The sequence below is a fragment of the Sphaerodactylus townsendi genome, linkage group LG11 (assembly GCF_021028975.2).
Source record: "Sphaerodactylus townsendi isolate TG3544 linkage group LG11, MPM_Stown_v2.3, whole genome shotgun sequence".
NCBI lineage: Eukaryota > Metazoa > Chordata > Lepidosauria > Squamata > Sphaerodactylidae > Sphaerodactylus > Sphaerodactylus townsendi.
In genome coordinates this window covers 55,557,087-55,569,363 of record NC_059435.1, presented here as the reverse complement: position 1 = coordinate 55,569,363, position 12,277 = coordinate 55,557,087, and the positions used below count along the sequence as shown (strand labels likewise).

The 12,277-nt window shown below is 41.2% G+C and overlaps 1 protein-coding gene across 3 annotated transcripts in view; it reads right to left on the bottom strand.

Moving 5' to 3' along the window:
- PLXDC2 (plexin domain containing 2) overlaps window positions 1–12,277 on the bottom strand; it is a 247,278-nt gene that overhangs the window by 90,215 nt on the left and 144,786 nt on the right. The window lies entirely within an intron of this gene.

The following is a 12,277-nucleotide window of genomic DNA, read 5'->3' as shown; positions in this document are numbered from 1 at the left end:
TGCTCGCGACGCGGTAGCAGCCACCACGCCATGTAAACTCGCCGGGGCGTATACCGGAGGCCGTGCAGAAACGTCGGCCCGCTATCTGACTTGACCTGGGGTGGTAAGCGCCCGCTGGGCCGCTATTCCTGGCGCTGCTGCTGCAAGCGCCAGCAGCGACCTGAATCGCTTCCACTCCCCAGAGCTGACCTCAGGCCGCCCTAATAACCCTTTAAAGGGTTGTTGTTGGGAAGGCGTCTTCGGTGCAAACCCAGCGCGCGGGAACAGCTGTTCCCCTCCCCTCCCACTTACCCGTGTCCTCCTGCATTAGCCTGCCAGGCGTGCCAGCCCGCCCGCACTGTCCTCCGACCTCCAGGTGGGAGGGCAGCGTGGCCGAACTCTGGCTGGCTGGAAGAACAACGACCGATGCAGAGCAGCCTGCCTTCCTGCCGACCTCCCCTGCGCCTGCTGCGCCGCGGCTTCCCGTGCGGTGAGCTCCACTGCAGCTGGTGAAACTCTGGCCCGGCGTGGGGCTGAAACGATGCAGAAAGCGACAAGTGAATTCCTGATAGAGCACAAGGTGGCAGCTGAAAACATGAAAAGCAAGGATTACAAAGGTGGGGAGGGAATAAAAAGGGAAAAGTAAGGAATAACTGGCAGAGGTTTTGGACAGTGAGAAAGACTGAGTTGGTGGCCAAGTGTGGGAAAAGAAAACAAGCGAGTGTAAAAGCAAGTGGATCTGAAGCAAGAATGCAGAAATGAGCTTTCGGCTATCCTGTGAGTTCCCATCATGTAACTTCTATATTCAGAATGAATATGTTTCTTGTACTGCAAATATTTTTCTGGTTTCAAATATTACATATAACAGTTCAATAGATATTTCCCCAAAGATACCAACACGCAAAAGTTAATCTGAGCTTTTTGTATCTTTTGGGAAATTTCTATTAAACTGTTAAATATTATATTTGAGTTATCTTTAGAACTATTCCTTTGTTGCTTTGAATACAGACATTGTGTCCTTGGTTAAGCTGCCAGGCAGAGGTACCAGGTAACAGCAGGGTGCTGAGTCCAGTTCAAGGGTCAGATTTCAGCGTCAGAACTTCAATCTGAGAGTCAGAATGCACAGAATCAACAAGTCAGAGAAAGTCTTTCAGTAGTCTATACTTTGTTGCATCTAGGCTGGTACGCTCTGTGAACCTGCTTCCAGCATGTTAGGCTTCCCCCTGCTGCAGAAGGGGCTTTCTCTGAGCTACCAGATGCACACTTCTCTGTTTAACTTGCAACAGCTCCCTCCGTCTCTGCTTTTGTTGATATGTGGGCTCAGATGAGCTAAGCGCTTGAGTCTCTGCAGCTGGAGCGGAGCTGGATACATGGCCTGCTTCTGCAGGCACTTCTGGCTCTGAGTCTTGACTTGCCTGTTGTTCACCCTGTAAAGCCTGCAGGGGCTCTTGCTGCTCCAAGGCTAGACGTTGTGGGTTCCCAACCTGGTTTGTACTGGCCTCTGCTCATCCCCTGAGGACTCATCACTCTCCAGGGGATGGCCCACAGCACATAGGTTCATATTTTCATAAAGAGATGAGAAGACTTTCTGTTGAACATTACTTTATGGTGCTTAGGCATTGGTACAGAGTGGTTTTTAACTAGCTTCATCCATGCCACTTTTCTAAGATGGTGGCAACATCATTTCTGGCTACATAACTGGAAATAATTTGAGTTGAGACATGAGACACTCTAGGATTCACCTGAAACTCTGTTTTTTACCACAGAGTTTTGGGTGAATTCTAATGTCACTTCCAATTAAATAGGTGGAAGTGGCTTGCAACATTGGAAGATCATCATTAGGGTAAGTCTCGATTCTTTCAGTCTCTCAGCGGTTGACTCCTCTACTCACCCAGGGAACAAGGAAATTCTTTTGGGGAGCATTTACGGATTAAAAGAAAGTGAGTTGACAGAAGAGTGCCCAGGAACAGAGAAACTGAACTTGACTAGTACAACCCAATGGAACAAGGGAGGACAAGAGACATATTAACTGGCAGGATAAATTCAGAGAGACACTAACTGGCACCAATTGAAACTGCAGTTACAGAGTGGTATTTTCCATTCAGTTAGAATTTGCTTTTCCAGATAGCCTACACTCCATCAGTTTTCTGTCAGCATGGCCAATTGGCCATGCTGGTAGGGGCTGATGGGAATTGTAGTTCCTGAACATCTGGAGAGTCAAGAGGTTCTCATCGTGTTAAGACGGGGTGGAGACCTGCGGCTCCAAGATGTTCAGGAACTACTGAATTCCATCAGCCCACTCTGTCCAGCATGGCCCAATTGGCCATGCTGGTGAAACTGATAGAATGGATTCAGGCTATCAGATGAGTTCTATGTTAAGAGAATAAAAGCATGCAAGACCATTGTTCAAAGTATTTCAGCCCTCTCAAGATGCTCCTGGCACAATGCCTCCCTTGCAGTTCTCTCATTCCTACTCCATGACATCAGCTTCTAATTAATGAAGTTTTTCTCCTGACACATGACCTTGCACACTCCAATAAAGTAACAAAAATAATTTCTCATATACCTCCTTGATGCTGCCAGCCTTCCCTTTATTTTCTTATTTGGAAGTTTTCCCTTATCATAGGAACCCCTTCAACACAACTCCAATCAATCAGATGCCTTCTGCTGAGCTCCTCAGCATTCCCCATTTCTTCTCAGGTCTGTGGAAATTAATTGCTTTATTCCTTAATGCTTTCCTCCTCACTTCATATTGGTTTCTTATCTTGGACAATTATTTCATTAAAACCCCCCAGAAAAAAACTGGTGTGTACTCATTTGCATTGTTCTAGCACTTTTGTTCACAAGTAGGGATCTAGAAATCAAAGGGCCCTACAGAGTATTATATACAGAATCCAGTAATTCATGAGGGCTGTGAGAAAATGTGTTTCTATTTTTAATAGGTAAATAAGTTTGCAGTTGTAAGCCAACCTCTTCTGCTGGAAATGTTTTCACACACATACCGTTGGGATTATTAAATTAGATCAGTATTATTGATTCACTGTGGGGCTGTGGTTCAGAGATGGGAATTTCCCAAAGTCTCATGATGAATGGTGATGAGATTTAAACCCAAGTATCCTTAGATCACAGATCTATCTCTTCGATGCTGCCACCCCAGCTTTCATGAAAGCATCCGACTTCCACATGGTAACTCAAAATTACTTCATGATTATAACAGGCTTTGGTAAATGAAAACATTTGAGCAATTGGTATAGATCAGGACAATATCAATAAACATGATCCAGGACATGTTTACTCAATAACTTTTCACTTCCATCTTTTTTTAACAAACTTACTAAGGCTTAAGATGCATCTTTGTGCTGTGTCCTCCTATCCATTTTCAAAGTGTGGAGTAAAGGCTTTCTTATTTGGAATTACTGAGTCTATAACGTAATCTACTGTACACTACACTTAAACGAAAATCAATAAAGTTCAGATCAGAACCCTTCGTTCTCATTTCATAAAATCACTCAGCAAAACCTTCCAGGCTTTGTCTACTTGCTACTAAACCACAGTGTGACTGACACAGGAATTACCTCTTTTTTCCCCAAGCAACCATTTAAGCGAATGGGCAGACAAGAAAATGAAAGGAAGGACGCATGACAAGGTAAACACAAAGGTATAGATATGTGGTGTTTGTCCTCTTCCCACAAAATGATAAAGACAGGTGTTCCCCTGTTGACCTGCCTCTCACTTTTAGTAGTGAGAAACCATTCACCACTCACAGTGTATCTGCTGGAGATGTTTCTCAATAGAAATTTTCCTTCTTACTATTACAATTGTTACTGTTATATAACAGTCTCTGCTGTTCTCATAAGTTGGTTGCAACATGGTAGCACTTTCTTTCACCATTTACCAGATGAGGTCATTTACTTCCATGCCATGAACACATTAAGCATCTATTAAAGGGATACAACTTTTTTCCAGGCCTGTTGGTATCTTTCCAGGCCTGTTGGTATCAACTACTAGGAGAGACTGACAAATAATATCAACTTGTCATTACAGTTTGTTAATAGTATTTTATGATTTTTCTTTAATGGCACAGTGATTTTGAGCATCAGGCTCACATTACAAAATTTAACTACTCTGACATTCCATTGTTTCCTCAAATGTACAGGCTGAATGCTGCACAATGAACAACAATTAACATTTGGCTACATGCTGGTTTGGAAAGCCTATTTTAATTAACGTTCCAAATTCTTCCCAGGCAACGTAAAAAATTTTTCTGACAGGTTCCTTGCCATAAAGCACCATGAATCCCAATAGCATTTGAAGTCAGGAAACTGGGGTAACGATAACTAAACTAGCACTTGGTAATAATAACACTGCAGCTTTCTTTTGTTTAGTCATATGTTATATAAGTATTAATTTGTTCAAATAATATTCACATAATAATCCTGGGAAAACGACATAGCTCTGGATGTCATTGGTACCCTGATGAATGATCAAGTAGGCACCCCCAATACTACTCATTTAGTCCCATGAATGATTTCAAATTCAAATGTTTAAAATTAGGTGCAGCAACTCATATTTTGGCAAATGGGTTGCAGCGGCTAGATATTCAGAGATGATAAACAAACAATCCATTTCCAATATCAATATAGGAGGTCTACATTTTAAAAAAAACATGTACAGCTTTTGATTGTCAGCTTCCCTTTTGATTTTTCAACTGTTAGGCCCCTTCCGCACACGCAGAATAATGCGTTTTCAAACCACTTTCACAACTGTTTGCAAGTGGATTTTGCCATTCTGCACAGCTTCAAAGAGCACTGAAAGCAGTTTGAAAGTGCATTATTCTGCATGTACGGAATGAGCCATAGATAGGATTGCCAACATGGTTGGGAAAATCCTGGATATTTGGAGCCTGAGGTGGGTAGAGGCAGTGGTGAAGCGCCAAGGGGGCGGGAAGGGTAGGCGCAATGTGACACACTAGGTGCACCTCAGTGCGGGGGCGTGATGGGGGCATGGCGGGGCATTCAAAGGCGGGGGCGTGGCAGGGGCGCAGGGCATACACGTGCCCCAGGCACAGTTACCCCCTTGCTCCAGCCCAGAGTAGAGATTAGGGAGGTGAGGGGAGCTCAGAAAGGATATGACGCTACAGAGTCCATTCTCTGAGGCAGCCATTTTTTTCTATGGAAACTGTTCTCTGTGATCTGGCAGTCAGTTATTCTAGCCCACACCTGGAGGTTGGCAGCCCTTCTCTTTGAATCTGTTGCTTCCTCCAGATTAAAGGAAGCCGGGAATTAGGCTAAACATTCATGTTATTGTTATCAGTATTTGCTCATAACAACATGGTTTCTACTATTCTGTACATTTGCTGCTGTGATGGTTCTAATATTTCTTGGATTTTCACTAAGAGTATATATGGAAGCTGATAGCTTAATTTTTAGTACTTTGTTCTCAGCTCAATCCTCCTCTGCAGGATATCTCCATGAATTTTACTTTGAGATCCTTCAAAGAAGGTCATGGAGACATGTTAAATAAAATAAATATAGCTCTTTCTACAACAGGTTTTTCCCCTCTCATTTTCACTCTGTGTCTCTCATTGAGTTGGCTTTCATTAGGATTTCATTTAAAGCAGCTTCCAGTTTTAATTAAGCTACTCCTGTGGTTTGAGTTTGTTTAAAACTGAACTTCACACAGTTTGACATGTTATTTTCTCAGCCAAACTCACGTTAATTAGAGAATGTGTGCTTTGTCCTGATATTTCCTGTTCTATTATTTTAATTTCATGTTCAGTAACCTCTGCTGTTTCTACACAAGTGGCACTCCTATCTCAGCAAACAAGACACCAGCTGTGGAATGCCTTTGGAAAAAAAATGACTCATCAAACAAAGCTTTCAAGCTGCATTTTGAACACACCACAAGACAAGCCTTTTAAATAAAAAGTGGGCTTTAAAAGACTGAGGTATTGTCCTCTGACAAGAAACAATTAGGTGTGTTTGGATTTCAAACTCACTGGATAGGCAACCAAAAAGTTTTCTGAAAAATTTCTAGTCATGGGAACATGAACTTACCTTGTGTCCATTTATTCTATCCATTCTCAGCCTTCCTAGTTGATCCCACCCCCATGTACTCCATACATATACACCTCCATATACATCATACACATAATAGAAACGAACTTCACTGGGGGAAGCAAATGGGAAAAAAGCTTCCTGTTCCTCTACCCCTTTGGATGTGGGGAAGAGAGGTCTATGGGTGGTAGGATCACAGGTCAGAGAATCTATAGATAAGACAGTAGAGGGACTGACCCTCTACTATCGGGCAAGTGCTGACCAATGCCACATACAACTCAGTTGTGCTTCCTTCATTTATGTCCTTGAGCTGTTGTGCTTTCTTCATTTATGTTTTTGCGGTTTGCCAGTCCCCATCATTGGTATTCCCAAACACTGTCACCAGAAAACATAATTCTTCAGAAATTCAGGAGGTATGAAATAAACCAACTATTTATGTAGAATATGGCTCTCTTGGCATAGAAGCTGGCTTACCTTGGCAAAAGCTTTTGATACTATTTTCAGTACAGAATATATCAAGCCCAGGTTGTTAGCTGGGAAAATGAGCAATAGATGTGGGAGTTACATGATATAGTGCTATCTATACAGTATGTGTAATGGCAGTGTGCTATATTATAGAGACTATCTTCAGAATGTTGATAACTGTAGTGTTTTTATTGTATTATAATCTTTTCCTGGTGGGCAAGACATTGCTAGGCTTGTACCACAACTTAACCATCATTTTTTAGATGCGTTACTGTGGAAACATCACAAAACATGCAGAATGTAGATGATATTACATATTCTGCTGTGGGGAAGAGGGCAATCTCAAAGATACCTTTATCTCTGTCATACATCTTAACATTCCTCTTGGCTACAAAAAAAGGTTAAGGAAGTTTCCATGGATCATTATCAGCTGGTATAATGAGATCTTCCCATCTATTTTTTCTCATAGTTATGCTTCTCAACTCACCACAAAGGGAAAAGCTTTTATTTGTTTCCTCTTGAAGGTTATTATTGTGAAAATACTTGGCTGGAACCTGTTACTCCTTTATTTGGATGCTACAAAATACTTCACCCCCCTTTTCACTCCCCCCTTTTTAAACAGAATTGGACTAAATGCTTTGGAAGGATGTTTTCTAAGCTGTGTTCAATATACCCTTCTTTAGAACAATTCAACTAAAAACTTTGTCTAGCTCTTCATCAAGCATTATGTCTTTAAAATAGTGCTTGCTTGATACAATTTGAAATGCTTTGAAATCACCTGGATAAGTTATACTCCTTGAGATTGGCAGCATTTCTGTGAGATTATGCCATATAATTATAGGTACTCCCTTGAACAAATTTTTGCCTCAGCATACTAACTAAACTAAGGTTGCAATCCTAAATACATTTTTCTGGTAGTAAGCCCCACTGAATAAAATAAGATTCACTTCTGAGTAGACCTGTTTAGGATTGCTTCCTCAGCCTTCCCCCAACCCCACCCACTTCAGTGCTGGGATAATAATAGTGACCTGTCTTGATACAACGATGACAGACTTGAATAAAAAGCATTAGTCAAATTAGGAGTATGTTGCCTTCTTAAGTAATTTGAATGGTAAAAGAACATGAAGGGCTGTGCAAAGCCAAATGGCAGTAAACAAATGGAGGAAAAATGCTAAATTAGGAACTTTGTCCACAAACTGGGTCACCAGAGAGTGCTGTTTGGCAAAGGCGGAGGTTATCCGACAAAAATATCAGCAAAGTTTGGAGGCAGGTATCACATCTCCCTTGAAGGCAGTCTCTCTTGCTAAAATCCGTGGGCTGGTTCTCAGTTCTGCCAGCCTCTTTCCATACCTCAAAACTGTTTGTTGAGGAAATGGTAATGAAGTCAAATGAAACAAGAGGAAGACAAATTAATTGGCTTCTGATGAAGCCTGTCACTAAAATAGGTAATAAGTGAAAAATGCTTCTGTAAGTGCAGGCGACCTTTAATATCTAAGTGGACTGCAAAATGGTAAAGAATAAAACAGAGAAAGCACACCCTCCTATTCCAGTTAGCTAAATGCTTTTTCTGTAAAAGTGGCTTCTAGTTGATACAGCAGGCAAAGAGGATGCTACCAACACAGTCACCCTGGTTTTTTCCCACCAAGCAAGCTGTTAGAAGAATAAATTTCTCAGGGACTTTCTAATAAAATGTATAAAGTTAAGCTCTGCATCTTCGGATAAGAAAGCTGACAGAGTTCAGATTAAGTCACATGATAACAGGCAGACAAACTCAATTCCAAATCCAAAATGCTTTTCTGAATTTCTTCCATTTTGGGGCTCAAGTAGGCATAGGTGTACAAAGTCAGGATTCCCAAGCAGTGACATGGGGCCTCAGTTCAGCTCAGGACCATGGCATGGCAAGAAGGAGAGCTTAATCCTTTCATTCCATATTATCAACTCAGCTGGAGATAGCTATACCCTTTGATGCTATTGAGAGAAAACTAAAGTCATCCATATACTGCTTTGGAACTCCAACCATGGAATTCTGCATAATGTCTAGGTACACTTTCAGTGTCTTTTATTTTTAAAATAGTAAATGTTGTTTGATGCAGCCCAGCTTTTCAGCTCAGCTTTCGAACAATTATTTAGAAGCATTGGATCTTTTTGCATTCTTCTCATTTTCTTCCCTTCTATTCCAAAATGATAGACTGCCTATTCACAACCATCCTGTTGCTCTTCCCTAAATGGAATGGAATAGAATTTTTAGTTTGTACACTGGCCTCCCCTGAAGGGCTCAGGGCGGTAAACAACATCAAACAATAATACATAACAGTAATACATAGCAAATACAACGCATCAAAATAGTATACACAGCAATAAACTCATCGTAGCAACAGCAATAATATACAATCTCAGTAACTCTTAACAGTATCCAATATCAGATTATCAATCACACATCAATTTAACTATCATAACATAATATCAATTAACAGATTCAGACATCATCACATAATAACACAACATAATGACATTCATAATATGGAATATCAAAGTATAGCTAGCACTGCTATTAAAATACCTAACTAAATGAAAAACAAGGATAAGCAGATCCCAATTCCCACCATCCTGCAATTCGGCTTCACTGTTGCTCTGAGGTAACACTGTGGCCTGGCTTTCTCTTTGCCTTCTTCGACTCTGCAAAGCCTAATTTCTCAAATTCTAAAATTAATGCTACCACACTCCACTAAACTTTGTTTACCTATATTATAACATTTTATTAAAATTAAATACTTCATAGGTCAGGTTCAAAGGTGTTCGAGGCTGTTTGTGATATTAACAAATCACCAACAAACATCAATTATAAAAATTTAAAACTGTGCAAAGATCAAAGTCTCTGGGCAAGTTCAAGTGTACGGGAGCAGGTCACCCTTTAACTTTCAGAAACATGTGACAAAAATCATTTATTGGCCGTATTCATTACCCCAAGTCCAGATGTTATTAGGTAATTCCAATGTTTGTGGCAGTAGAAATGTCTCAAAATACCTAAATTTTGAACCCAACTGGGTACTTCCTCTTTTTATTCTGAAATGTTCACGTTCTTTTTCTCTAGGCCAACCATGTGAGAAAAAACATAATTAGGATTAAAACCAACGTTAATTGGACATGTAGCTTAAAGCAATACAATTGAACGTAATGACTGTGCAAAGTGATTTTTTAAAATTGGCAAATGTAAATTGTTGTTATATTGCTGCCATTTAATAATTCAGTCTCACTGGCTCATTCCGCACACGCAGAATAATGCACTTTCAAGCTGCTTTCAGGGCTCTTTGAAGCTGTGCGGAATGGCAAAAACAGTTGTGAAAGCAGCTTGAAAGTGCATTATTTTGCGTGTGCGGAATGAGCCACTGTCTTGCGCTCCTATCCTGGTCTCCATCTTTCTATTTTGTATCTTAGTTGGTCAATAAAGTTACTATCTGTTACCCTTCTATCTTTCTCTTTCTAAAAGATTTACAGAGCAATTCAGGGAGCCCTTGGTGGGCTGTGGTGCCACTCCATGGCCTCCAGGAAGGCTTGTTGGCAGCATGGAGAGGCAAGAAACAAAAAAACCCCTCCTCCCTGCTGCTGGAAAATCCTCCATTGGGCTTAATTGACTTAAGCCACCCTTTTCCAATCCCTGGGGGATGGTGTTCCTGTAGGCAAAGGCTGGGTAAGCTGACTAATGTTGACTTTACCCCCAGCCATGCCAGTGGAACATCCTGCACTGACAGGGCTGGGGCAAGGCTGCTGCTTCCAGGGTCAAGCGCTGTGGAGCCGCATGGCTCCCAAGAGCCTACACTTCTGGCCTCTCCACCAGCCCATTTGCCCCTTGCGCTGATAGGGTGGGCACATATGCCAGCAAAAGGCTGCACCGGCTCCCCCTCCCCAGTGGTGGGATCCAACAATTTTAATAACAGGTTCCGACGGTGGTGGGATTCAAACAGTGGCACCGCCACACTCACGCACCTCCAGTCCCTATTGGGCAGGGAGGTTGCTTTAGTAACCCCTTCTTGGCACTCAGAAAAAATTAGTAACCACTTCTAGAGAAGTGGTGAGAATTTGTTGGATCCCACCTCTGCCCCTCCCCCAATTGGGCTGCCTAAGAATTAAAACTGCAAGTCATCTCTAAACAGATTCAACAGTGGTGGGATTCAGCAGTTCTACTTCGGCAGAACTGGTTGTTAAAATGGTGCTTCTAAACAACTAGTTGTTAAATTATTTGAATCCCACCACTAGAACTGGTTGTTAAATTATTTGAATCCCACCACTGAGACTCAGGCAATTTCTTTTTATGTTAGGATCATATTCTAGTTCTTCACATGCAGAGGTTCCACTCTTCATGTGGAACGTCTGTCACAGGGGGTGATTCAGGAGATACCACTATCCCCAAGATCAAACTTGGAAGATTTCAAAAGTATTATACTCTGTTGCACAGAATGATAATAATGTGGTCAGTTGAGGGGCAGCGGTTGAGAACATAGCATACTTCCACATTAGAATATAGTCCCACATTAGAATATAGTCCCTAATGACTATGAGAATTAACATTCATTTCTTTATGCTGCCTTTGTCAAAATCATTATTCTGTGCATTACTGAACATGGTACATTGACACAAGAGCGTTTATAGTTCATCAGACAACTATAAAGTTGATGGGGAGAATAGGGCTAGGTAGGCATTAGGATCCAGGTGGAGCATTCTACAACAAAGAAGAGCCGGCATGCTTTGTCCTGTGCAGGAGGAATAAACAACTCTACTATTATCTTTCTATGGAACACATTATAGTCCATCTCTGGAAAGAAGTTGGCTAAGTAATAACTTCAAATTCTAAAGAGAAATTGAGATGAGGAAAATTTCAGAGCATTTGCAATAAAATATCTGAAATATTCTGTCAGAAAGTTTTTCTATAATTAGAGAGCTTGAAGATCTCTAGTGGGTTTTTTAGATCAAAGGTTGCCACCATTAGCATACACAGGAATCCCACATGACAGACATCTACCTCTAGCAGACCCAGATTTGATTGATTATACAATAATGAGACTACAAATGGACTTACCTCACAGCAACCTTGGTAAAACATGAATTGAGGGCAAGACTACACTAATTTCCCAGGTCACTTCATTTGATCTTTCTCAATAACTGAGAAGCAAAAATCATAATTTGCTACTCATGTTCTTTGAAAGTAAATTGTGAAGTTAGCACCATTCCTAGAAGTGGAATGGATTTATGTTAACAATCAACTTTACACAGGGTGGAATTCTGTATCTCCAATTCACCAATTCTCCAAAGTGCTAATCCAAAAGTACAATAAGTATAAAGATAGAGGTAACTGAATCATACTTTCCTCTGGAACAATTCTAAGAAGAATATGGAATTCTAAAATAAAAGACAATAGTGTTGTATACAATATCCCCTCTCACACACAGTTTTGCTCAAGCAAAATACCCCATTCTACATCCTAGGCCAGGGGTAGGGAACCTGCGGCTCTCCAGATGTTCAGGAACTACAATTCCCAGCAGCCCCTGTCAGCATGGCCAATCCAGGGGCTGATGGGAATTGTAGTTCCTATTTTATCTGGAAAGCTGCAGTCTCTGTCTAAACTATTCTCAAAAGTTTCCGAACCATTATAAACAGCTTGGGTGTGTTGTGGGGTGGCAGCTGAAATGGGAGGGAGAAAAGAGTTATTTTGTGAGTGGAGTTCAGCTCATGGTTCTCTGAATGCTGTCCAATATAATTACCACTTGAAAGATGGCCTGAAA